The sequence below is a fragment of the Myotis yumanensis genome, unplaced genomic scaffold, assembly GCF_028538775.1.
Source record: "Myotis yumanensis isolate MYYU_CA2020_CCGP unplaced genomic scaffold, mMyoYum1.0.hap1 SCAF_11, whole genome shotgun sequence".
NCBI lineage: Eukaryota > Metazoa > Chordata > Mammalia > Chiroptera > Vespertilionidae > Myotis > Myotis yumanensis.
Window position 1 is genome coordinate 54,030,085 of NW_027223762.1, and position 26,925 is coordinate 54,057,009.

General features: G+C 40.8%; 1 long non-coding RNA gene across 1 annotated transcript in view; it reads right to left on the bottom strand.

Moving 5' to 3' along the window:
* Positions 1–20,985, bottom strand: part of LOC139020070 (uncharacterized) — a 47,727-nt gene extending 26,742 nt beyond the window's left edge. The window contains exon 1 of the long non-coding RNA XR_011473185.1: positions 20,908–20,985. This is a non-coding gene — a long non-coding RNA (uncharacterized lncRNA). The remainder of the gene's footprint in view (positions 1–20,907) is intronic.
* Between the last annotated feature and the right edge of the window lie 5,940 nt (positions 20,986–26,925).

A 26,925-nucleotide genomic window follows, 5' to 3' on the forward strand; every position in this document is an offset into this window, starting at 1 on the left:
GGAAGAATGAGAAAACATGAATAGGCCAATACAATTAAGGAAATTGAAGCAGTAATCAAAAAACTCCCACTCACCAAACAAAAGCCTTGGTCCAAATGGCTTCACAGGGAAGTTTAACCAAACATTTAAAGAAGAATTAACACCTATCTTCCTCAAAATATTCCAAAAAATCCAAGAGGAAGAAACACTTCCAAACTCTTTTTATGAGGCCAGCATTATCCTAATTCCAAAAGCAGATAAAGACACTACAAAGAAAGAGAAATACAGGCAAATATCCCTGATGAACATAGATGCTAAAACCCTCAACAAAATATTAGCAAATTGGATATGGCAATATATTAAAAAGATCATACACCATGACCAAGTGGGATTTATTCCAGGGATGCAAGGTTGGTACAATATTCAAAAACCAATAAATGTGATACATCACATAAACAAGTTGAAAGACAAAAATCACATGATCATATTAATAAATGCAGAAAGAACATTTGACAAAATCCAACACCCATCTATAATAATAAAAGCATAATATGCTAATTAGACTGGACAGCTGAACGACCTTTTGGACATCATTCTGGACGAAGCCGCGGCAGCCGGGGCCAAGGCAGAGTTGGTTAGGGGTGATCAGGCAGGCAGCAGAGTGGTTAGGGACAATCAGGCAGGCAGGCGAGTGGTTAGGGGCCAGAGTCCCGAATTGTGAGAGGGATGTCCAACTGCCAGTTTGTACCCAATCATCGGTCCTAAACCTGCAGTGGGACATCTCCCGAGGGGTCCTGGATTGCAAGAGTGTGAAGGCAGGGCTGAGGGACCCCCCTACCCATGCACGAATTTCGTGCACTGGGCCTCTAGTCTATGTGTATAAAGCCTAATATGCAAATTGTCCCCATGGGAATTTGGGAGACTGATCACTCACTATGATATACGCTGACCACCAGGGGGCGGCGCAGAATGAAGAAAGGCCCCGGCCAATAGCTGGCAGTCAGGGAAGGCCCCAGCTGGCAGCTGGAAGGCCCCGATAAGCCCTGATCGCCGGCCAGGCCTAGGGACCCTACCAGTGCATGAATTTCGTACACTGGGCCTCTAGTTTTTTATAAAAACTCAGCAAAGTGGGAATAGAGGGATCATACCTCAACATAATAAAGGCCATATTTGACAAACTACAGCCAACAACATACTTAATGGGCAAAAACTAAAACCATTTCCCGTAAGGACAGAAATAAGACAGGGATGTCCACTTTCACCACTCTTATTCAACACAGTATTGGAAGTCCTAGCAACAGAGATCAGACAAGAAGAAAACATATAAGGCACACAAACTGGAAAGGAGGAAGTAAAACTCATTATTCACAGATGACATGATACTGTACATAGAGAACTCTAAAGACTCCACAAAAAAACTAGATTTTAATAAATGATTTTGGCAATGTAGCAGGATACAAAATCAACACCCAGAAATCAATGGCATTTCCATAAACCAATAATGAATTCTCAGAAAGAACTAAAAAAAAAATTCCATTTACCACTGCAACAAAAAAATTAATATACCTAGCCTTAGCTGGTTTGGCTCAGTGGATAGAGCATCAGACTGTGGACTGAAGGATCCAGGGTTTAATTCTCGCCAAGGGCACATGTCCAGGTTGCAGGCTCAATCCCCAGTAGGGGGCCTGCAGGAGGCAGTCAATCAATTATTCCCTCTCATCATTGATGTTTCTATCTCACTCTTCCTCTCCCTACCGCTCCCTTCCTCTCTGAAATCAATAAAGATATATTTTTAAAAAAAGAAAGAAAAAGAAAAAAATTAAGATACCTAGGAATAAATTTAACCAAGGAGGTAAAAGACTTATACTTGGAAAACTACAGGATGTTGAAAAAAGAGACAGAGGAAGATATAAACAAGTGGAACAGTATATCGTGTTCATGGATTGGTAGAATTAACATTAAAATGTCCATACTGCCCAAGCAATCTAGTGTCAATGCAATCCCTATTAAAATACCAACAGCATATTTCACAGATCTAGAACAAATACTCCAAAAATGTATATAGAACCAAAAAAGAGCCTGAATAGCTGCATCAATCTTAAGAAAAAAAGAACAGCCCTTATTGGTTTGGCTCAGTGGATAGAGCGTCGGCCTACGGATTAAAGGGTCCCAGGTTCAATTCCAGTCAAGGGCATGTACCTTCTTTGAAGTCACAATCCTTTCTATGAAGTCACAATCCCTTCTATGAGGTCACAACCCTGTCTATGAAGTCACAAACCCCCTATTAAATAACTATGTCCCATGAATCAACAATAGTGTCTATGCAGTCTCAAACCTGTCTATGAAGTCACAATCCTGTCTATGAAGTAACAAATCTGTCTATGAATAACAATTGTGTCTATGAAGTCACAATCCTGTGTATGAAGTCACAATGCTGTCTAGGAAGTGAAAATCCCCCCATGAAGTAACAATCCTCTCTATGAAGTCACAATCCTGTCTATGATGTTACAAATCGCCCTGAAATTACAATCTTGACAATGAATTCAAAATCCTGTCTATGAGGTAACAATTCTGTCTATGAAGTCAGAATCCTGTCTATGAAGTCAGAATCCTGTCTATGAAGTCACAATGCTGTCTATAAAGTCACAATCCTGTTTATGAAGTCACCATCTCCCTATGAAGTCACAATTCTGTCTATGAAGTAATAATCCTGTCTATGGAGTCACAATCCTGTATATGAAGTCACCATCCTGTCTATGAAGTGAAAATCTCCCCGTGAAGTATCAATCCTCTCTATGAAGTCACAATTCTATGATGTTACAAATCGCCCTGAAATTACAATGTTGACAATGAATTCAAAATCCTGTCTATGAAGAAACAATCCTGTCTATGAAGTCACAATCCTGTCTATGAAGTCACCATCTATCTATGAAGTCACAATCCTGTCTATGAAGTAACAATCCTGTCTATAAAATTACTATCCTGTCTATGAATTGAAAATCCCCACATGAATTAAAAATCCTTTCTATGAATTTAAAATTCTTTCTATGAAGTAACAATCCTGTCTATGATGTCACAATCCTGTGCATGATGTCACAATCCTGTCTATGAAGTCACAATACTGTCTATGAAGTCACAGTCCTATCAAAAGAGGTCACAATCCTGTCTGTGATGTCACAATCCTGTTTATGAAGTCACTATCTGTCTATGAAGTCACAATCCTGTCTATGAAGTAACAATCCTGTCTAGGAAGTGAAAATCCCCCCATGAAGTAACAATCCCCTCTATGAAATCACAATCCTGTCTATGATGTTACAAATCGCCCTGAAATTACAATCTTGACAATGAATTCAAAATCCTGTCTATGAGGTAACAATTCTGTCTATGAAGTCAGAATCCTGTCTATGAAGTCAGAATCCTGTCTATGAAGTCACAATGCTGTCTATAAAGTCACAATCCTGTTTATGAAGTCACCATCTCCCTATGAAGTCACAATTCTGTCTATGAAGTAATAATCCTGTCTATGGAGTCACAATCCTGTATATGAAGTCACCATCCTGTCTATGAAGTGAAAATCTCCCCGTGAAGTATCAATCCTCTCTATGAAGTCACAATTCTATGATGTTACAAATCGCCCTGAAATTACAATGTTGACAATGAATTCAAAATCCTGTCTATGAAGAAACAATCCTGTCTATGAAGTCACAATCCTGTCTATGAAGTCACCATCTATCTATGAAGTCACAATCCTGTCTATGAAGTAACAATCCTGTCTATAAAATTACTATCCTGTCTATGAATTGAAAATCCCCACATGAATTAAAAATCCTTTCTATGAATTTAAAATTCTTTCTATGAAGTAACAATCCTGTCTATGATGTCACAATCCTGTGCATGATGTCACAATCCTGTCTATGAAGTCACAATACTGTCTATGAAGTCACAGTCCTATCAAAAGAGGTCACAATCCTGTCTGTGATGTCACAATCCTGTTTATGAAGTCACTATCTGTCTATGAAGTCACAATCCTGTCTATGAAGTAACAATCCTGTCTAGGAAGTGAAAATCCCCCCATGAAGTAACAATCCCCTCTATGAAATCACAATCCTGTATATGAAGTAACAATCCTGTCCATGATGTGAAAATCCCACCATGAAGTAGCAATTCTGTCTATGAAGTCACAATGCTTACTATGAAGTAACAGTCTTGTTTATGAAGTCATAATCCTGTGTATAATATAACAATCCTGTCTATGAAGTCACAATCCCTTCCATGAGGTCACAACCCTGTCTATGAAGTCACAACCCCCCTATTAAATAACTATGTCCCATGAATCACAATAGTGTCTATGTAGTCACAATCCTGTCTATGAAGTCACAATCCCAACTATGAAGTCACCATCTTTCTCTGAAGTCACAATCCTGTCTATGAAGTCACAATCCTGTCTATGAAGTAACAATCCTCTCTATGAAGTGAAAATCCTGTATATGAAGTGAAAATCCCCCCATGAAGTATCATGCCTGTCTGTGAATTAGCAATCCGTTCTATGAAGTAATAATCCTGTCTATGAAGTCACAATCCTGTCCATGAAGTAACAATATTGTCTATGAAGTCACAATTCGGTGTATGAGTCACGATACTGTCTAAGAAGTGAAAATCCCCCCATGAAGTATCATGCCTGTCTATGAAATCACAATCCTGACTGTGAAATAATAGTCCTGTTTATGAAGTCACAATCATGTCTATGAATTGAAAATCGCTACATGAAATAAAAATACTTTCTATGAATTTAAAATCCTGTCTATGAAGTAACAATCCTGTCAATGAAGTCACTATCCTGTCTATGAAGTGAAAATCCCCACATGAAATAAAAATCCTTTCTGTGAATTCAAAATCCTGTCTTTGAGGTAACAATTCTGTCTATGAAGTCACAATCCTGTCTATGAAGTAACAATCCTGTCTATGAAGTCACAATCCTGTCTATGAAGTCACAATCCTGTCTATGAAGTAACAATCCTGTCTATAAAGTCACAATCCTGTTTATGAAGTCACCATTTCCCTATGAAGTCACAATCCTGTCTATGAAGTAATAATCCTGTCTATTGGGTCACAATCCTGTATATGAAGTCACCATCCTGTCTAGGAAGTGAAAATCCCCCCATGAAGTAACAATCCTCTCTATGAAGTTACAATCCTGTCTATGATGTTACAAATCGCCCTAAAATTACAATCTTGACAATGAATTCAAAATCCTGTCTATGAGGTAACAATCCTGTCTGTGAAGTCACAATCCTGTCTATGAAGTCACTATCCTGTCTATGAAGTCACAATCCTGTCTATAAAGTCACAATCCTGTTTATGAAGTCACCATCTCCCTATGAAGTCACAATTCTGTCTATGAAGCAATAATCCTGTCTATGGAGTCACAATCCTGTATATGAAGTCACCATCCTGTCTATGAAGTGAAAATCTCCCCTGAAGTATCAATCCTCTCTATGAAGTCACAATCCTGTCTATGATGTTACAAATCACCCTGAAATTACAATCTTGACAATGAATTCAAAATCCTGTCTATGAAGTTAACAATCCTGTCTATGAAGTCACAATCCTGTATATGAAGTCACAATCCTGTCTATGAAGTCACACTCATGTCTATGAAGTCACAATCCTATCTATAAAGTCACAATTCTGTCTATGAGGTCACAATCCTTTCTAGGAAGTCACAACCCCCCTATTAAATAACTATGCCCCATGAATCAACAATCCTGTCTATGAAGTCACAATCCTGTCTATGAAGTCACCATCTATCTATGAAGTCACAATCCTGTCTATGAAGTAACAATCCTGTCTATGAAATTACCATCCTGTCTATGAACTGAAAATCCCCACATGAATTAAAAATCCTTTCTATGAATTTAAAATTCTTTCTATGAAGTAAGAATCCTGTCTATGATGTCACAATCCTGTGCATGATGTCACAATCCTGTCTATGAAGTATCAATCCAGTCCATGAAGTGAATAACCCGCCCTGAAGTAACAATTCTGTCTATGAAGTCACAATGCTAACTATGAAGTAACCGACTTGGTTATGATGTCACAATCCTGTGTATGATGTAACAATCCTGTATATGAAGTCACAATCCTGCCTATGAAGTCACAATCCTGTGTATGAATTTACAATCCTGTCTATGAAGTCACAATCCTGTCTTGAAGTCACAATGCTGTCTCTGAAGTCACAATCCTGTCTATGAAGTCACAAACCTGTCTATGAATTCAAAACCCCCTATTAAATAACTATGCCCCATGAAGCAACAATGCTGTCTATGAAGTCACAATCCTGTTTAGGAAGTCACCATCTTTCTATGAAATAACAATCCTGCCTATGAAGTGACAATCCTGTATACGAATCCACGAACCTGTCTATGAAGTGAAAATCCCCCCATGATGTAAACATCCTCTCTATGATGTCACAATCCTGTCTATGAAGTATCAATCCTGTCCATGAAGTGAAAATCCCGCCATGAAGTAACAATTCTGTCTATGAAGTCACAATGCTAACTATGAAGTAACAGTCTTGTTTATGATGTCAAAATCCTGTGTATGATGTAACAATCCTGTATATGAAGTCACAGTCCTGTTTATGAAGTCACAATCCTGTGTATGAAGTTACAATCCTGTCTATGAAGTCACAATCCTGTCTTGATGTCACAATCCTGTCTCTGAATTCAAAATCCTGTCTATGAAGTCACACCCACCCTATGAAGTAACTATCCCCTATGAAGTAACAATCCTGTCTATGAAGTCACAATCCTGTTTATGAAGTCACCCTCTGTGTATGAAGTCACAATCCTGTCTATGAAGTAATAATGCTGTATATGGAGTCACAATCCTGTATAGGAAGTCACGGTCCTTTCTATGAAGTGAAAATCCCCCCATGAAGTAACAATCCTCTCAATAAAGTCACAATCCTGTCTATGAAGTTACAAATCGCCGAGAAATTACATTCTTGACCATGAAGTCAAAATCCTGTCTATGAAGTAACAATCCTATCAATGAATTCACAATCCTGACTATAAAGTGAAAATCACCACATGAAATAAAAATCCTTTCTATGAATTTAAAATCCTGTCTATGAAGTCACAATCCTGTCTATGAAGTCACCATGTGTCTATGAAGACACAATCCTGTCTATGAAGTAACAATCCTGTTTATGAAGTGAAAATCCCCACAGGAATTAAAAATCCTTTCTACGAACTTAAAATCCTGTTTATGAAGTCAAAATCCTGTCTATGAAGTCATAATACTGTCTATGAAGTCACAATCATTTCTATGAGGTCACAATTCTGTCTATGAAGTCACAATCCACCTACTAAATAACTATGCCTCATGAAGCAACAATCCTGTCTATGAAGTCACAATCCTGTCTATGAAGTGACAATCCTTTCTTAGAAGTCACAAACCTGTCTATGAAGTGAAAATCCCCCCAGGAAGTATCAATCCTGTCTATGAAGTCAAAACCCTGTCTATGAAGTAACAATAACCCCTGAAGTATCTATCCCCAATGAAGTAACAATCAGTCTACGAAGTCACCTTCTTGTCTATGAATTAACAATCCTGTCCATGAAGTGAAAATCCCCACATGAATTTAAAATCCTTTCTATAAACTTAAAATCCTGTCTATGAAGTCACAATCCTGCCTATGAAGTGAAAATCCCCCTTAAAGTATCGATCCTGTCTATGAAGTCAAAACCCTGTCTATGAAGTAACAATAACCCCATGAAGTAACTATCCCCTATGAAGTAACCATCCTGTCTATGAAGTAACAATCCTGTCTATGAAGTAACAATCCTGTCTATGAAGTCACAATCCTGTCTATGAATTCACAACCCCCCTATTAAATAACTATGCCCCATGAAGCAACAATCCTGTCTATGAAGTCACCATCTGTGTATGAAGTCACAATCCCGTCTATGAAATAACAATCCTGTCTATGAAGTGACAATCCTGTATACGAATCCAGGAACCTGTCTATGAAGTGAAAATCCCCCCATGATGTAAACATCCTCTCTATGAAGTCACAATCCTGTCTATGAAGTGACAATCCTGTATACGAATCCAGGAACCTGTCTATGAAGTGAAAATCCCCCCATGATGTAAACATCCTCTCTATGAAGTCACAATCCTGTCTATGAAGTCACAATCCTGTATACGAATCCAGGAACCTGTCTATGAAGTGAAAATCCCCCCATGATGTAAACATCCTCTCTATGAAGTCACAATCCTGTCTATGAAGTCACCATGTGTCTATGAAGTCACAATCGTGTCTATGAAGTAACAATCCTGTTTATGAAGTGAAAATCCCCACAGGAATTAAAAATCCTTTCTACGAACTTAAAATCCTGTCTATGAAGTCACAATCCTGTCTATGAAGTCACAATCCTGTCTATGAAGTCACAATCCTGTCTATGAAGTCCCAATCCTGTCCATGAGGTCACAATCCTGTCTATGAATTCACAATCCTGTCTATGAAGTCACAATACTGTCTATGAAGTCACAATCATTTCTATGAGGTCACAATTCTGTCTATGAAGTCACAATCCACCTACTAAATAACTATGCCTCATGAAGCAACAATCCTGTCTATGAGGTCACAATCCTGATTATGAAGTCACCATTTGTCTATGAAGTCAAAATCCTCTCTATGAAATCAGAACCCTGTCTATGAAGTAATAATGCTGTCTATGGATACAATCCTGTATATGAAGCCACGAACCTGTCTATGAAGTGAAAATCCCCCCATGAAGTAACAATCCTCTCTATGAAGTCACAATCTGTCTATGAAGTAACAATCCTGTCGATGAAGTAACAATCCTGTTTATGAAGTGAAAATCCCCACAGGAATTAAAAATCCTTTCTACGAACTTGAAATCCTGTTTATGAAGTCAAAATCCTGTCTATGAAGTCACAATCCTGTCTATGAAGTCAGAATCCTGTCTATGAAGTCCCAATCCTGTGTATGATGTCACAATCCTGTCTATGAAGTTACAATTCTGTCTATGGAGTCAAAATCCTGTGTATGAAGTCACAATACTGTGTATGAAGTCAAATTCCTGTCTATGAAGTCAAAATCCCCCTATGAAGTAACTATCCCCTATGAGGTAACAATCCTGTCTATGAAGTTACAATCCTGTATATGAAGTCTCCGTCTGTCTATGAAGTCACAATCCTATCTATGAAGTAACAATCCTGTCTATGAAGTCACAATCATGTATATGAAGTCACGATCCTGTCTATGGAGTGAAAATCCCCGCATGTATTAAAAATCCTCTCTATGAGGTCACATTCCTGTCTATGAATTCACAATCCTGTCTATGAAGTGAAAATCCTCACATGAAATAAAAATCATTTCTATGAATTTAAAAAAAAAAAAAAAAAAAAAAAAAAAAAAGGGCATGTACCTTGGTTGCAGGCACATACCCAGTAGGGAGTGTGCAGGAGGCAGCTGATCGATGTTTCTCTCTCATCGATGTTTCTAACTCTCTATCCCTCTCCCTTCCTCTCTGTAAAAATCAATAAAATATATTAAAAAGAAAAAAAGAACAAAGCTGGAGGAATCACAATACCAGATATCAAGTTATACTTCAAAGCCACTGTAATCAAAACAGCCCAGTACTGCCCTAGCTGTTTTGGCTCAGTGGATAGAGTGTAGGCCTACAGACTGAAGGGTCCTGTGTTCGATTCCATTCAAGGGCACATGCCCCGGTTGCGGGCTCGGTCCCCAGTGGGGGTCGTGCAGGAGGCAGCCAATCAATGTTTCTCTCTCATTATTGATGTTTCTATCTCTCCTCTCTTCCTCTCTGAAATCCATAAAAATATATTTTAAAAAACCACACAAACAAAAAAACAGACTGGTACTGGCACAAGAACAGGCATATAAGATCAATGGAACAGAACAGAGACCCCAGAAATCAACCCAAGCCATTACACTCAATTAATATTTGACAAAGGAGGCAAGAGCATACAATGGAGTCAAGATAGTCTCTTCAATAAATGGTATTAGGAAAATTGGACAGATACATGCAAAACAATGAAATGACCACCAACTTACACCATACACAAGAATAAACTCAAAATGGATAAAAGACTTAACTGTAAGTCATGAAACCATAAAAATCCTAGAAAAAAACCATAGGCAGCAAAATCCCAGACATCTCTCATAGCAATATGTTTACACATACATCTCCTAAAGCAAAGGAAACTAAGGAGAAAATAAACAAGTGGGATGACATAAAAATAAAAGCTCCTGCACAGCAAAAGAAACCATCAACAAAATGAAAAGGGAGCCCACTGCATGGGAGAACATATTTGGCAATGATACATCTGATAAAGGGTTAATTTCCCAAATATAAGGAATTCATACAACTTAACAAAAGGAAGACAAACAACCCAATTAAAAAAGGGACAAAGGACCTAAATAGACACTTCTCCAAAATGGACATACAGATGGCCAAGAGATATAAGAAAAAATGCTTAAAGTCACTGATGATGAGAGATGCAAATTAAAATGACAATAAGGTATCACCTCACACCTGTCAGAATGGCTACCATCAATAAATCAACAAACAAGTGCTGGAGAAGATGTGGAGAAAAGGGAACCTTAGTACACTGGCGGAAATGCAGGTTGGTGCAGCCAGTATAGAAAACAGTATGGAGTTTCCTCAAAGAAATATGGAACTGCCATTTGACCCAGTGATCCCACTTCTAGGAATCAATCAGAAAAAATATATGCACCCCTAAGTTCATAACAGCACAATTTACAATAGCTAAGATCTGGAAACAGCCCAGTGCCTATCAGTATATGAATGGATAAAAAAGCTGTGGCACATCTATACCATGCAATACTATGCAGCAGTAATAAAAAAGGATCTCTTACCCTTTGAGACAGCATGGAGGGACCTGGAGAGTACCATATTATGCTGAGCGAAATAAGCCAGTCAAGAGAAAGACAAGTATCACATGATCTCACTCTTATGTGGAATCTAATGAAGAAAATAAACTGATGAACAAAACAGTTCCAGAGACACAGAAGCACAGAACAGACTGTGAAATCTCATAGGGAAGGTGGGGAAGGGTAGGTGGGTGGGACGAGATCAACCAAAGAACTTGTATGCATGTATACATAACCCATGGACACAGACAATAGGGTGGTGAAGGCCTGGAGCAGGAGGCAGAGGCGGGCTAGAAGGGGTTAATGAGGGGGGAAGGGGGACATATGTAATACTTTCAACAATAAAAGACTTAATTTTGTAAAAAGCAGAAATCAAACAATGGAAATTATCAATATCAAAAGCTGAGTTTGAAAAAATTAGTAAACTAGGTAAACTTCTCCAAGACTTATTAAGGGAAAAATACAAATGAACAATATTAGGAATGAAACTATAAATATGGTAGAGAATTATTTTAATGTTTATTTAAATCAATTTTAAAACAAAGTGGACATTATTCTGGGAAAATAATTATTAAAATTGAATCTGATGTCTAGATATTATTAAAATAACTGAATTTTGCCCTAACCAGTTTGGCTCAGTGGATAGAGCCTCGGCCTGTGGACTCAAGGGTCCCAGGTTTGATTCTGGTCAAGGGCATGTACCTTGGTTGCGGGCACATCCACAGTAATGGGTATGCAGGAGGCAGCTGATCGATGTTTGTCTCTCATCGATGTTTCTGACTCTTTATCCCTCTCCCTTCCTCTGTAAAAAATCAATAAAATATATATTAAAAAATAAAATAAAATAACTGAACTTTTAGTCAAAAATATCTGCACCATCCTAATCCCCCCAAAAGCACCAGCCACAAACAATTTTACAAATGAGTTTGTACTAAACTTAGAAAACAGTCTTTATTTTATGCAATATAATCAAGAGAAGAGAAAATTATTCAATGGATTTTATAAGGCTTAGTATAATTGACACCAAAATCATACAAAAGCACAAAAAAGAACATACAAACCAGCCGTGGGCAAACTACATTTGAAATGAATAAATCTAAAAAAAAAAAAAAACCGTACCCTTTTATGTAATGATGTTTACTTTGAATTTATATTAGTTCACACAAACACTCCATCCATGCTTTTGTTCCGGCCCTCCAGTCCAGTTTAAGAACCCATTGTGGCCCTCGAGTAAAAAAGTTTGCCCACCCCTGATATAGACCAATATTATGTATAAACGTACTTGCAAAAATCCTAGATAAAATATTGGCAAGTTCAAATGCAGCAGTGTATAAAAAAAGGTAAAAAATAATTAAAGGATACAAAGCTAGCTTAGTATCAGAATATTTACATATTAAAAGTTTAAAAATCCATATGACCATTTCAAACATGCCAAAAAGTTTATTTAGAAAAGTAAAAATAGGGAGGAAACCAAGATGGCGGCATAGGTAAACACCAGAGTTTGCTGCCTCGCACAACCACTTCAAAAATACAACTAAAAGATGGAGTGGACATCATCCAGAACCATGGGAAGGCTGGCTGAGTGGAAATTCTACAACTAGAAGGAAAGAGAAAAGCATACCAAGACTCAGAGGAGGCACAGTGCGGAAGTAAAATACTAAGGTACAGAGGTGCACGCGGAGCGGGCTGACTGCTGAGGGCGCGGTTGTCTTTTTCAATCGGGATGGAGTCTCAGGCTCTGAGCTCCAGTTCCGGGCGAGTCTCTGGGGACCTAGACAGATACAGGAGAAGCGGAACTGTCTGGCATCGGTCGGGACTTGAGGGCAGCTTTCTCTTGGAGATACTTGCAGCAATTGCTGGGACACTGAGAAGCGGGGCCTCTGAAGGCAGGGCTGAGAGCAGCCATAACTGCTCGATCCGCCCGCCCTGTTGATCCCCTGGGACCCACCCTGCCCAAGCCTTGCACAGAGGCGTTTGCTGGATAGCCTCAGGCAGAGGCTAGATTAGCACCTCCCTAGAGCTCCAGGACAGAAGTTCTCCCACTGCAGACACAGCTGATTCTCACAGCCAATTTGCCTGGAAGTCAACCCCTCCCAGTGTTACTTACAACAATCGAGGCTTAACTACAACAAGACTGTGCACAAAGCCCATAAGGGGGTGCACCAAGAGTGTCCTCCTCAGGTAATTGGGGAGGCTGAGCCACTGGGCCCTAGAGGACACTCAGCACAGAAAACCACTTTATCAAGACAAGGAAGCATAAAAAATGTGGAGACAAAGAAACAGGACACAAATGAGAGAAATGGAGGAAAGCAAACTGCTGGATATAGAGTTCAAAACCACACTTTTAAGGTTTTTCAAGAACTGTCTAGAAGCTGCCGATAAATTTAGTAAGACCCTCGAAAAGACTGGTGAGACCACCGATAAATGTAGTGAGATCCTCAAGAAATCTAGTGAGACCCTCGATGTTGTGATAAAGGACCAACTAGAAATTAAGCATACACTGACTGAAATAAAGAATATTATACAGACTCCCAACAGCAGACCAGAGGATCGCAAGAATCAAGTTAGAGATTTGAAATACAAAGATGCAAAAAACACCCAACCGGAAAAGCAAAATGAAAAAAGAATCCAAAAATATGAAGATAGTGTAAGGAGCCTCTGGGACAGCTTCAAGCATACCAACATCCGAATTATAGGGGTGCCAGAAGAGAGAGAGCAAGATATTGAAAACCTATTTGAAGAAATAATGACAGAAAACTTCCCCTACCTGGTGAAAGAAATAGACTTACGAGTCCAGGAAGCACAGAGAACCCCAAACAAAAGGAATCCAAAGAGGACCACACCAAGACACATCATAATTAAAATGCCAAGAGCAAAAGACAAAGAGAGAATCTTAAAAGTAGCAAGAGAAAGACAGTCAGTTACCTACAAGGGAGTACCCATACGACTGTCAGCTGATTTCTCAACAGAAACTTTGCAGGCCAGAAGGCAGTGGCAAGAAATATTCAAAGTGATGAATACCAAGAACCTACAACCAAGATTACTTTACCCAGCAAAGCTATCATTCAGAATTGAAGGTCAGAAAAAGAGCTTCACAGATAAGAAAAAGCTAAAGGAGTTCATCACCACCAAACCAGTATTATATGAAATGCTGAAAGATATCCTTTAAGAAGAGGAAGAAGAAGAAAAAGGTAAAGATACAAATTATGAACAACAAATACACATCTATCAACAAGTGAATCTAAAAATCAAGTGAATAAATAATCTGATGAACAGAATGAACTGGTGATTATAATAGAATCAGGGGCATAGAAAGGGAATGGACTGACTATTCTTGGGGGGGAAAGGGGTGTGGGGGGTGCGGGAAGAGCCTGGACAAAAATCGTGCACCTATGGATGAGGACAGTGGGTGGGGAGTGAAGGCCAAGGGTGGGGTGGGAACTGGGTAGAGGGGAGTTATGGGGGGGAAAAAGAGGAATAAATGTAATAATCTGAACAATAAAGATTTAATTTAAAAAAAAAGAAACATCTATGAAGAATCACACATAAACCTAAAGGTAAGAGACACGGGTAGACAAGAAAATATAGATAAAAAATAAATGTTTCAAAACATGAAGAAAAAAAAAGTAAAAATAGATTTTAAGTATTATTTTACTATTTTTGTTGTAAATATATATAACATAAAATGCTATTTTGCCGAAACTGGTTTGGCTCAGTGGATAGAGCGTCGGCCTGGGGACTGAAAGGTCCCAGGTTCGATTCCGGTCAAGGGCATGTACCTTGGTTGCAGGCACATCCCCAGTAGGGGGTGTGCAGGAGGCGGCTGATCGATGTTTCTCTCTCATCGATGTTTCTAACTCTCTATCCTTCTCCCTTCCTCTCTGTAAAAAATCAATAAAATATATATTTTTTAAAATGCTATTTTAACCATATTTGAGTGTACAATTAAGTGTCATTCACAAGTCTGTTAACCATCACCATTATCTATTTCTAAAATTTTCTATTTCTAAAATTTTTTATCCCAAACAGAAACTCTATACCCATGAAAGAATAACCCCCTTTACCCGAAAACCCTGGGAACCTCTAATCCATTTCTACAAATTTATAAATTCTAGATTTTTCATATAAGTGGGATCATACAATCTTTATCTTTGCCTTCCTTCACTTAGCATAATGCTTTTAAATTTCATCCATATCCTATATAATAATAGAGGAATATGCTAATTATCAGGGATGCCCTCAGGGTAATGACCAGCAGGAGCGGGTGGGCGTGGCTGTGTGCCACATGAGGCCGAGGACATGAGGCTGTGTCAAACAAAATAAAACGCGTTCACATGCCCTAAAGCACAAACATCCCAGCAGATAACTCAATGCAGGTTATTGTGTAATCACAATGATTACACAATAAATCACAATGATTACACAATATTTATTACACAATTAACTTATTTTCACCAAAAAAAAAATAACATCTTCCCTTAAAGATGCCCCAGTAAGGCTCCTGAGGCTTTCGTCTGTCCCTTTCTACACCGAAGACGACAGCGTTCAAGGAGGAAGGGCTCCGGTTTCGTTTTCTCAGCACCCAGCTAGGAGGCCTCCCTGGGGTGGCTCTCCCCTCTGAGCCCTGCACAGGACGGGCGCTCGGCTCCGGCCCAGGAGCTCCAAAGGGAGGCGCAGCAGTCAGGCCTACAGAGCCACGGAGAGGGCGACCTACCCATGCGGATGTGTACGCTGGTGGAGGCCACGCAGCTGCCATAGTTGAAGTCCTCGATGGAGGACTGAGGTAGTGGGGATCAGAGTCGGCCAGGTCGGCAATGGAACCCCAGCTCCCCACCGAATGACGAGAGCACACGGACCTCAACGGTCCTCGGTCACTTCCTGAGCAGCAGTCAGCCCCGACCGGGGATCAAACCCGAAACCTAAGTAGGTGCCCTGACAGAATGAACCCAAACCTTTGCTGTGGCAGAGGAGCTCCGACCCACAGCAGGGGCCAGGGCACCCAGAGGTTTCATTGAGGGGCCCTGACAGCACGCGGTGCAGTGGGTTAGAACCTCCTCCTGATGCAGCAAGGTTGCGGGTTGCATCCCTGGTCAGGGCACAGACAAGAAGCAACCAAAGAGCATAATAAGTGGAAGAACACACTGGTGTTTCTCTCGCCCCCGTCCTCTCTCTAATCAATCAATGAAAATTAAAATAAAAAATAAATCTCTGGCTTGCAGAGTTGCTAAAACAGTTAGAAAGAGAAGTCCCATCCCTTCCCGTTCATTCAACAAATACTTCAGATGCTCCTTCAATAACCACACTGGGGATGGGGGTTTGTTTGTTTTGGTTAATCCTCACCTGAGGACATTTTTGCATTGATTTTTTTTTTTTTTACAGAGTGGAAGGGAGGGAGAAAGACAGAAACTAACATGAGAGACATCAATTGGTTGCCTCTTGCTGAATCCCCGACCAGGGCCCCGGATTGAGCCTGCAACCCAGGTACGTGCCCTTGATCAGAATCCAACCTGGTACCTTTCAGTCAGCCTGCAGAAGCACTATCCACTGAACCAAACCAGCATTTTTTTTCTTTTTAAGTCCTCCTCTAAGGATATGTTTTTTTCATTGATTCTAGAGAGAGAGGAAGGGAGAGGGAAAGAGAAAGAGAAACATTGATCAAAGCAATCCGACAGGGATGGAACCCACAACCTGTGTATGTGCCCTCACCTGGAATCGAACCCATGACCCTTTGGTGCGTGGGGGGACACTCTAACTACTGATCCACACGGCAACCCAGCACTGACTTCCGGTGTTTGGTGGAGCCTTAGGGTGTTGTGGACGTTACGGACCCTGGCTCTTTATATCTATAGGTATATATCCATCCTCTGACAGCACAGCACTGTTTTGATTCATTTGAAATCAAGAATGGAGTCCTCTAACTTTGTTCTTCTTTTTTGGATTGTTTTGGATTCAGGGTCCCTTTAAATTCCATATTCATGTTCGGGTTTTTTATTTCTGAAAAAAAAAAAAGTCATCTGGCTCTTGACATAGATTACACTGAAACAATATATATACCAGAGGCCCAGTGCACGAAATAAGTGCATGGGGGGGAGGGGGGGGAGTCCCCTCAGCCCAGCCTGCACCCTCTCCAATCTGGGACCCCTCAGGGGATGTCTGACTGCCTATCCCCGGATCGGGCCTAAACCGGCAGCCAGACATCCCTCTCACAATCCTGGACCACTGGCTCCAAATCGCTCACCTGCCTGCCTGCCTGGTCACTCCTCACTGCCTCTGCATGCTGGCCTGATCACCTCTTACTGCCCCCCTGCTGGCCTGGTTGTAGGCAGCCATCTTGTGAGGATGTGAGGGTCAATTTGCATACTACCACTTTATTATACTATATAATAAAAGTCTAATATGCAAATTGACTGAATGGTGAAACGACCGGTCGCTATGATGTGCACTGACCACCAAGGGGCAGACGCTCAACACAGGAGCTGCCCCCAGCCCACAGGCCCCAGGCCAGCCAAGGCAGGTGCCAGCGGGGGGCCCCCCCAACCACCCTGCCAGTCGCCCTACAGATCAGCCCTGATTGCCAGCCAGGCCTAGGGACCCTACCCATGCACAAATTTCATGCACCGGGCCTCTAGTATAGGATATATTGCTTCCAATAGTATTGTCATCTTACCAATATTAAAATTAAGTCTTGTGATCCATGAACATATCTTTCCATTTATTGGTGTCTTCCTGCCCACCCCCTTCATAGAGATATAACATAGTATATGTTTAAGATGTGTGTGACTTGATGCATTTATATATTGTTTAAAAAATCACCTACTGGTATCTTCTCTAATTTCTTTCAAAATTAACTTTTAATTTTCAGTGATCAAGTCTTGTGCCTCCTTGGTTAAATTTACTCCTAAGTGTTATATTGTTTGGGAAGTGGAATTGTTTTCTTAATTTTTTCGGGTTGTTCACTGCTATAGAAATGCAATTGATTTTTGCATGATTTTGTATCCTGCAACTTTGCCAAATTTATCAATTCCAATAGTTGTGGGTGTGTGTGGGTGCGCACTCGCATACACGTAAATTTTAGCGTTTTCTATGTAAAATCGTGTCATCTGTGAAAAGAGATAATTATTTATTTTCCTTTTCAATCTGAGTGCCTTTAATTTCTTTACCTTGCCTAACTGCCCTGGGCTGGAACTTCCAGTTTCATGTTGAGTAAAAGTAGTGAAAACAGACATCCTTGTGTTATGATCCTAAGGGGGAAAGCTTTCAGTTTCTCACTGTTGAGATGTTAGCTGTGTCATTTCCAGATGTCTTGTGTCATGTTGAGGAAGTTTAGTGTTTTCTTTCCTAAAATGTGTTGGATTATGTGACATGCCTCTTTTGCGTCAATTGAGATGACCAAGTGTTCCCTCCCTTGTTCTGTCAGTATGATATAGCACTCTGCTTGATTTTCATATGGTGAACCACCCTTGCGTTCCTGGGATAAATCTCACTGGGTCACAGTATACAATCCTTTTAATATGCCACTGGATTTAGTTTTCTGGTATTTTGTTGAGGATTTTTTGCAGCCATACCCATAAAGGATATTTATAGTCTTATTTTCTTGTAGTACCTTTGACTTTGGTATTGAGATATTTGCTGGTGCTATAGAATGGATTAGGTAATGTTCCCTCTTATTCAGTTTTTTGGGGGGCAGTTTACAAAAGATTGGCACTAATTCTTTCAACACTTGGTGGAATTTACCAGGGAAGTCATCTGATACTGACGTTTTCTTTTTTGGGAGTTTTGTGTTTTTTGTTTTTTTTAATTACTAATTGTCTCCTTACTTGTTATAGGTCTATTCAGAGTTTCCGTTCTTCGCTTTTGGTAGTTGGTGTGTTTCTAGGGATTTGCCCATTTCACCTGGTTATTCAAGTTTTTGGCATATAGTTGTTTCTTATAATCCTTTGAATTCGTATGAAGTTGGTAGTAATGTCCCCTCTGCTTTTTGTAATTTGAATCTTCTTGCTCTCTCCTTCTGTCTCTCCTCCTCCTCATAATCAATCTAGCTAAAGATAAGTTTTGTTGAACTTTTCATAAAACCATCTTTGGGTTTTGTTGATTTTCTCTATTTTTCTATTTCCAATTTCATTCTAATGTTTTTATTTTCTTCCTTCCAGCTTATCTTCTTTATTTACTTCCTTAAAGTGTACAGTTAGATTACTGATTTGAGGTCTTTTTTAATGTAGGCATTTACAGTTATTTTTGCTGCATCCCTATATTTTGGCTTGTTGTCTTTTTATTTTCATTCTTCTCCAAATTATCATTGTAATTTTTTTTCTTGATCCTTGGGATTGTTGTTGTTGTTGTTGTTGTGTGTGTGTGTGTATTTCCTCACTTTATTTTTCCTCCCTTCATTTGTGTATTTTAATTTCACATATTTGTGAGTTTTCCAGTTCCCATGTTACCGATTTCTAGTTTCGTGTGTGTGTGTGTGTGTGTGTGTGTGGTCAGAAAAGATATTTAGTATGATTTCAATCTTTTAAAATTTCTTGAGACTTGTTTTGTGGTTGTGCATATAGTTTATCCTGGAGAATATTACATTTGAGAACAATGTGTAATCTGCTGTTGTTGGATGTATTCTGTGTGTGTTCTGAGTATCTAGTGTTGTTCTAGTCCTCAATTTCCTTATTAATTGTGTGCTTGGCTATTCTGTTAATTACTGAAAGTTATATCATTGTAGAACTATTTCCCTCTTCAGTTCTGACCATCTTTGCCTTATATATCCTGGCGCTCTGTTGTTAGGTGCATATATTATGTCCGCTTGATGGATCCACCCTTTAGTCAATACTTAATCTCCTTTACTTGTAATCTTTTTTATTTAAAACCTATTTTGTCTGATAATAATGTAAACACCCTGGCTCTCTTTTGATTATTATTCCCATGGAGTATCTTTTTCCATTTTGTTATTTTCAGTCTTTTGTGTCTTTGTATCTAAATTGCGTCAGCATATACCTGGATTTTGTTTTACTTATTCATTCTCCCAATCTCTGCCTTTTACTTGGGGAGCTCAATTTATATTTAATTTCTCAATAAGAAGGGCTTACTTCTCCTGCTTAGCTACTTGTTTTCTGTATATGCTTTATGTCCAATTCCTTCATTACTACCTCTTTTCAAATTTAGTTAACATTCAGTTAAAAGTTTGTGCTGTACCATTTTGCTCCCCTTTTTCTTTCCTTTTTTGTGTATTTTTAGTTATATTTTAGTAGTTACCTTAGTGATTATAAGTAACACCTTAAAGTTACAGCAATCTAGCTTTAATGATACGAATTTCCTTTCAGTAGTATATAAATACAGTCCTAAGCATCCCAAACCGCACACATGGAAGCGCCTGCCCATCCGGCCAGGACTGGGAGCCCTGCGCGCCCGCACACCTGGGAGCTGCCACGGGTCTGCGGGGCCCGCAACACTGGGCTCCCCAACAGTTAAATGCCGAGTGATTTTCCTGCCGAGCAAACAGTGCAGCGGGGGCCCTGCCGTCGGCAACAGCAGTTTATCCTACTTAACCCACGGCACGGCCGCGCACGTCCCCAGGTGTCACCGGCCGCTCCGGGAGCGAAGGGGACGGCAGTCCCGCGCGTCGGGGAAAGGAAAGTAGGGGCCGTGGGCTGAGGCCGCGGTGCGCGGGGCTGGCCAAGGACGGCAGCGCTCTGCCGCGGGGGCCCCGCGGTCACTGCGCTCCGGGGCAAGGGCCCTGCTCCGGGACCCCCGGTCTCCGCGCCGGACCGAACCGGTCGAGGGTCTTCGCCCAAGTTAGACGGCTGCTTTGCCGCAAAGTGGCAAGGGCGAGAGTCCGAAGCCCCCGGAAAAGGGTGGGAGCAGGAAGCGCAGGTCCCGGCGGGGAGGGAGACCGGGCTGCCGGGCCACCACCGGGGACGCACACAGCCCGCCGCCCCCCGCCCCGCCTCCCGGGGACGAGTGAGGCTCACTCGGCCGCCGCGCTCACTCACAGGAGGTGGGCGAGCAGCGCGATGCCCAGCAGAAGCTCCGTCCTCCTGTGCGTGACAGCAGACACGAGGCGCCGCAGGACCTGCTCTCCGCTCCGGGGGCGCGCCCGTCCAGGGCCAGGCGTGCGGGGCCGCCCTGCACGGTGCGCAACCGGAGACCCCGCCTCCGCGCTGGGTGGCCAGCCGGCAGCACCACTGCGCACGCGCGAGCCCGTCCCCCAGCCCCGTGCCCTCTGCCTTGCACCTTCGCGGGCTCTCTCACTGGTTTCCAAGAACATAGCTGGGGAGGGGTACCGTAGGGCAGCTGGGTACCGGAAAGGTGCCTCTCCAGTCGGAGGGCGTTATGGGGACCCATACCTGCTACAGGCACCTCTCACGGGCACCAGAGGGGTGCTACCCCTAAGGACAGCCCTCTGGGTCAGTGGGAGAGAGCTGTTCCCACCCTCGATCCTTGTCTTCTGACATAAATGAATTTATACGAGACTTCGAGTAGTGAAAAGCCAATCTATCAATTGGCAATTGAAGCATGCACCGTTATTGAAAAAGCAAAGCAAGCCAAACTATACACCTGGCTTAAGAAGCGCAAACGGGTTCTCAGGTCATCTGAAGAGCCAGCTTTTGTTTTTGTTTTGTTTTGTTGGGGCGGGGGGTGGGGGGGGTTTACAAGGTGTTATATACCCTCCTGTCTATAGGTCTCAAAATTCCTCTGCTGAACATTTTGGTACAGATTAAGCCTCAAGGTCCCCCTCCCCCCCCCCCCCCCCCCCTTTTTTTACTTTGTTGTGGCCTTCCCAGAATTCATGAGAAACACCTGGCAACTTTATCTTGAGACTGCTGGCTTCTCTGCTTAGGGAGTAAAACTGCCCTTTTTTCCTTTCCCCTTCCTCCCTCCCTTTCTGTATTCTCTCCTTGGGGAGATTTTTTTTTTTTAAACCATTTGCTTTGTGTCCCTGACTGGGAAGGATAACGGCTTGTAAGTTGCAAGCTGGCTGCAAATTACCTGCACTGTTTGGCCTTGTTTTAACTTTCCTATCTCTCTTCCTTTCCCTATTCCTCCTGCCCTGAATCCTGTAACAAAACCACCTGATGCCATGTGGTGGGCAGTCAAATGTTGCCATGAAAAGAAATACTTGTGCCAAATTTGGCCATGTCTTCAAAGTTCTTTGAAGGCCTCTCCTCTGAAAATTGGCTAGTTCTCTGGGCTGTTTTGTTGGCTTCTTTAGTTACAGTAGCAGCAGAGAAAATTATTAATCCCTTAAACATTGCTCAAAGGGGTTGGAGGAGAAGGGGGTCCTAATATATGGTGACAGATTTGACTTTGGGTGGTGGACACATGGTGCAATATGCAGATCTCAAGATAGAAGCCCACACCTGAAACCTATATATTCATGTTGACCAATGTCACCCCAATCAATTTAACAAATATTTCTTACAAGAAAATAGTGGTTAAACTTATTAAAGATCCCTTGTACATGAGAAGTTGCTTCTCTTCTGCTTTCAAGATTTTCTCTTTGTCTCTATTGTTCAACAACTTGACTACACTTATCTCAGTGTGGATCCCTTTTATTTTATCCTGCTTGAATTTGATGAGTTTCTTGCATTTGTAGATTCGTATCTTTCAGATATGGGAGGTTTTTAGCCATTGTATCTTCAAGTACTATTTCTGCTCCTTTCTCTCTCATCTTCTTCTGGAACTCCCATAATGCATATGTTGGTGAGCTTTATGGTCTCCCACAAGTCCTTTAGACTATGCCCACTCTTCATTTTTCTTTCTGCTCCTTGGTCTGGATCATTTAAATTATTATACATTCAGTTCACTGATCGTTTCTTCAGCCTACTCAAATCTGATGATGAGCTCCTCTGGTGTATTTTTTTAAAAAATATGATTTCAGAGAGGAAGGGAGAGGGAGAGATAGAAACATCAATGATGAGAATCATTGATGGGCTGCCTCCTGTATACCCCCTACTAGGGATCGAGCCTCCAACCCAGGCATGTGCCCTTGACCGGAATCAAACCCAGGACCCTTCAGTCTACAGGCTGACGCTCTATCCATTGAGCCAAATCAGCTAGGGCTAGTGTATTTTTTTTTCTTCATTTCAGTTATTGTATGTTTTCGTTCCAGAATTTGTGGTTCCTTTTTTTTTTTTTTAATTTTCACAAAATGTTTCCATTGATTTTGAGAGAGAGAAACATTGATCAGCTGCCTCTTATACATGTCCTGACCAGGGATCAAACCTATAACTTTTTGGTGTATGGGACGACACTCCAACCAATGGAGCCACTTGGCCAGGGCTCTGTGGTTCCTTTCTAAAATTCTCTATTGATATTCTCATTTTGTTCACACATTGTTTTCCTGATTTTCTTTACCTCTTGAGCATATTGAAAACAGATGGTTTCAAGTCTTTGTCTAGGAAGTACAATGTCTGGGCTTCCTCAGGCATGGTTTCTGTAAAATTTTTTTAGACTCTCTTCCCTACCCGGGGTCTGCTGGTTAAAGGACTAGCTGTGTTCAGCCAGCCAGTGTTTTGAGATTTCCTTGAATGCCAGGACCTTAAAAAAACCATCAATACCACCTGTCCCTGTATTTATGGACTGACTCTGTGCTGGGACAATCTTTAAACACTTAACCAGACATTCATGATTCTACCTCACAGCCTGTAGATTAGCCATGGTGAATGTTTAGGGACTTCTCAGGTTTTTCTGAGCCTATTTCCTGTCCTGGCATGCATGTGGCTTTCTAAATTCCCCAGTATACACTGATGCTTGTGAATACTTTAGTATCCCAAAGAAACCCTCTGCCTGGTTTTTCCTCCCAGTATATTTTCATTTGTTTGTGTTTTTTTCAGCAAAAACTTATTGGCCACAGCAAAAGCACACTCAGATGGGATGCTTATTAAAGCTTATTAACATAGAAGCAACAGGGAAGTCAGAGAAAAGGGGGCCTTGGAGACAGGTGTAGGGGGTTAGCTTGGGATGAGCTGCCACTGCCCATTGCTCCCCTAATTGGAAGCTTTTGGGGTCCCTGGGAGTTTAGGAGATGTGTGCCTGTGGGGGAAGGGGGGAGGAAATGGCAAGGACATGCTCCCCCGAGGGAGCATTTTAAAAATTTCCTTAACATGTTTTAAAGCAATGACTGCTGCTTTTCCACCCCAAGTTCCAAGATAGGCAAACCAAAGGTGAGCACCTTATGTTAGTTGTTCAGAATGACCCTGGACAGGTTAGGGTAGGCAAACATAATTTGTGAATAAGGTCTGCTCCGTTCCTCTGGAATTAGGAACCAGGGCTCCATGCTGATAATGTGGGCTGCTGCTTTCCAGACTGCTGCCAAGCTTGGAAACAGATGCGGCAAGGACAAGTAAAGATGCCACCGGCTTTGTTTTTAAGTTTCTTTTTTCCTTAATACAGTATTCATTTGGATAGTGTAAATTTTTTGCTTTCCAGAGTTCTGACAAAATTGGTTGGCTGTTTTTTTCTCAATGTTTCTTTGGAGGGCTGAGTGTTTGGAGTTGTCTACTCCATAATTTTGCTGACATCATTCTATAAACATTTTTTAAAACTAAAATTATGTGTAGAATTTTCTTAGCTTAAAAATAGATATTTCCCTACTGTGGTTTAAAGGCTTGTATTTTTTAAATGGCTCAGTAGCTAGAAAATGTTAATTCTGCTATCTCAAAAGAAACTGTTTGGATCAAATACATTTGGAAAAAGCATATGAAAGGCTCTGAAAAGTTGTATAAAGAAACCTGATTTATGTTTACTTTAACCAAACATTTCCAAAGTTTATTTCACTTAAGAGCCTTGCTAACTGGTAACACGTATTAGCATTTGAAGAGCATCTGTCACTAGGGTAGGACAAGAAAAACAGTCCCAGTTCTTCAGAGCTTTGAAAGCTTTATGATGTTTTACAGTTGTTTTCATAGCTGGGTGCAAGGGAGAGGTGAAGAGGCAGGCATGACGAGTACCAATTGAGAACAAATGAGTCATAACCCCTTCTCTCCAGGAGTAATGAGACACACCTGGAAATATGCAAGACAAGAGGCCTAAGTCCATGTGAGCCGTGGGTGCTAACAGCTATCATCGCTGATAGATGACAGGGGGAGAGGTTACCATCTACCTAGAGTGAACTGCTGAGTGACTACCACAAGCTAGACAGTGATTTTTACCAAGTAAGTTGTGTTTAAAAATAAACAAATGAGTTGGTGCTGTGGAATGCTATTCTGAGCGCCCTTGGAGGGCCTGAGCACAGAGGAAAACTTTTATTGCAGTTGTTTACATCACTCTTTCCCTTCCTGGCTTGTGGATCCTTCCAGGGCCAGAGAGGATCTGGCTCACCTTCATTTCCAATATGTCCAATAGAGTACTGAGGGGAAATGGAATATTAACATGACACTGAGCCAACATTGTACTTCCCTGGCCTCAAAGCAGGAATGAAGAACACAGAACCCCTTTAAACAATTAAAACAGGCCCTACATTTAGACCCTTTTACTTGAATGGCTGGAACAGTGGTTATTATTTATTCTGACTGTCCATCCACCCACCTGGATAAATTCTGACTATCCACATAATATCCAAAATGCCCAGGGATTATGAGCATTTAACGCCAATATCATGCTGTGAGTAAACTCGCCAGACAAATGCAATCATAAAACAATATCCTGTCAACAAGTTAGTGCTTCTCAATTTGATTTATGGACTTAAATGCAATCCCAATCCCAATACCAGCAAGTAAATTTGTGGATGTTGACAAATCAATTCTACTGTTTGAAGAGGTAAAAGACAGAATACCTGACACAATACTGAAGGGGAAAAACAAAGCTGGAGCACTTGATCTGACTTCAACATTTACTGTAAAGTTACATGAATCAACAGAGTGGAAAGTAAAAACACAGTGTGGTATTGGTAAAAGAATAGGCAAATACATCAATGAAGTAAAAGAGAGCCCTTAATGGCCCACATAAATATAGCAAACTGGTCTTTGACAAAGGAGCAAGGATAATAAAATGCAGCACAGAGAGTCTTTTCAACAAATGGCACTGGAACAACTGGACAAAGACCTTAAATTATTCATGAGAATTAAATCAAAATGGATCACAGACCTAAATGTAAAATACAAAACTATAAAACTCCTAGAATATAACACAGGAGAAAATGTAGGTGACCCTGGGTATGGTAAGGACTTTTACAACACAATACCAAAGGCACAATCATGAAAAAATAATTGCTAAGTTGGACTTCAGTAAAATGAAGAACTTCTGCTCTGTGAAAGACAATGTGAAGAGAATCAGATGAGAAGCCAGAGATTGGGAGAAAATACTGGCAAAACACACATGTGATAAAGAACTATTACCCCAAGTACACAAAGGACTCTTAAAACTCAATAAGGAAACGAACAACCCAATTACTAGTAAAAAATGGGCAGAGGGTTTGAGCAAAAAAGAAAAAAAAAGAGAGGGAGAAAGAATTCATGGACATGGACAACAGTGTGGTAATTGTGTGTGTGTGTGTGTGTGTGGGGGGGGTTATGGAGAAAAATAAAAGAAAGAAAAATGAGTAAAAGATCTAAACAGACCCCTCTCCAAAGAAGATCTGCAGATGGCAAAAAAAACCACAAAACACATGAACAGATATTCAACATCATGTCATTAGACAATTGCAAATTAAAAGTGAGATACCACTACACAGTTGTTAGAACGGTCAAAACCCAAAACACCACCACCACCAAAGCTGGTAAGAATGTAGAGCAACAGGAACTCTCGTACATTGTTGGTAGGAATGCAAAATGGTACAGCCACTTTGGAAGACAGTTTGGCAGTTTCTTATAAAACTAAACATACTCTTACCATGTGATCCAGAAGTTGTGCTCCTTGGTATTTACCCAAATGAGTTGAAACATATACCCACACCAAAACCTGCACATGGACATTTACAGCTTTATTCATAATTGCCAAAACTCGAAAGCAACCAAGATGTCCTTCAGTAGATGAATGGATAGTGTGATACATCCAAACAATGGAAATTC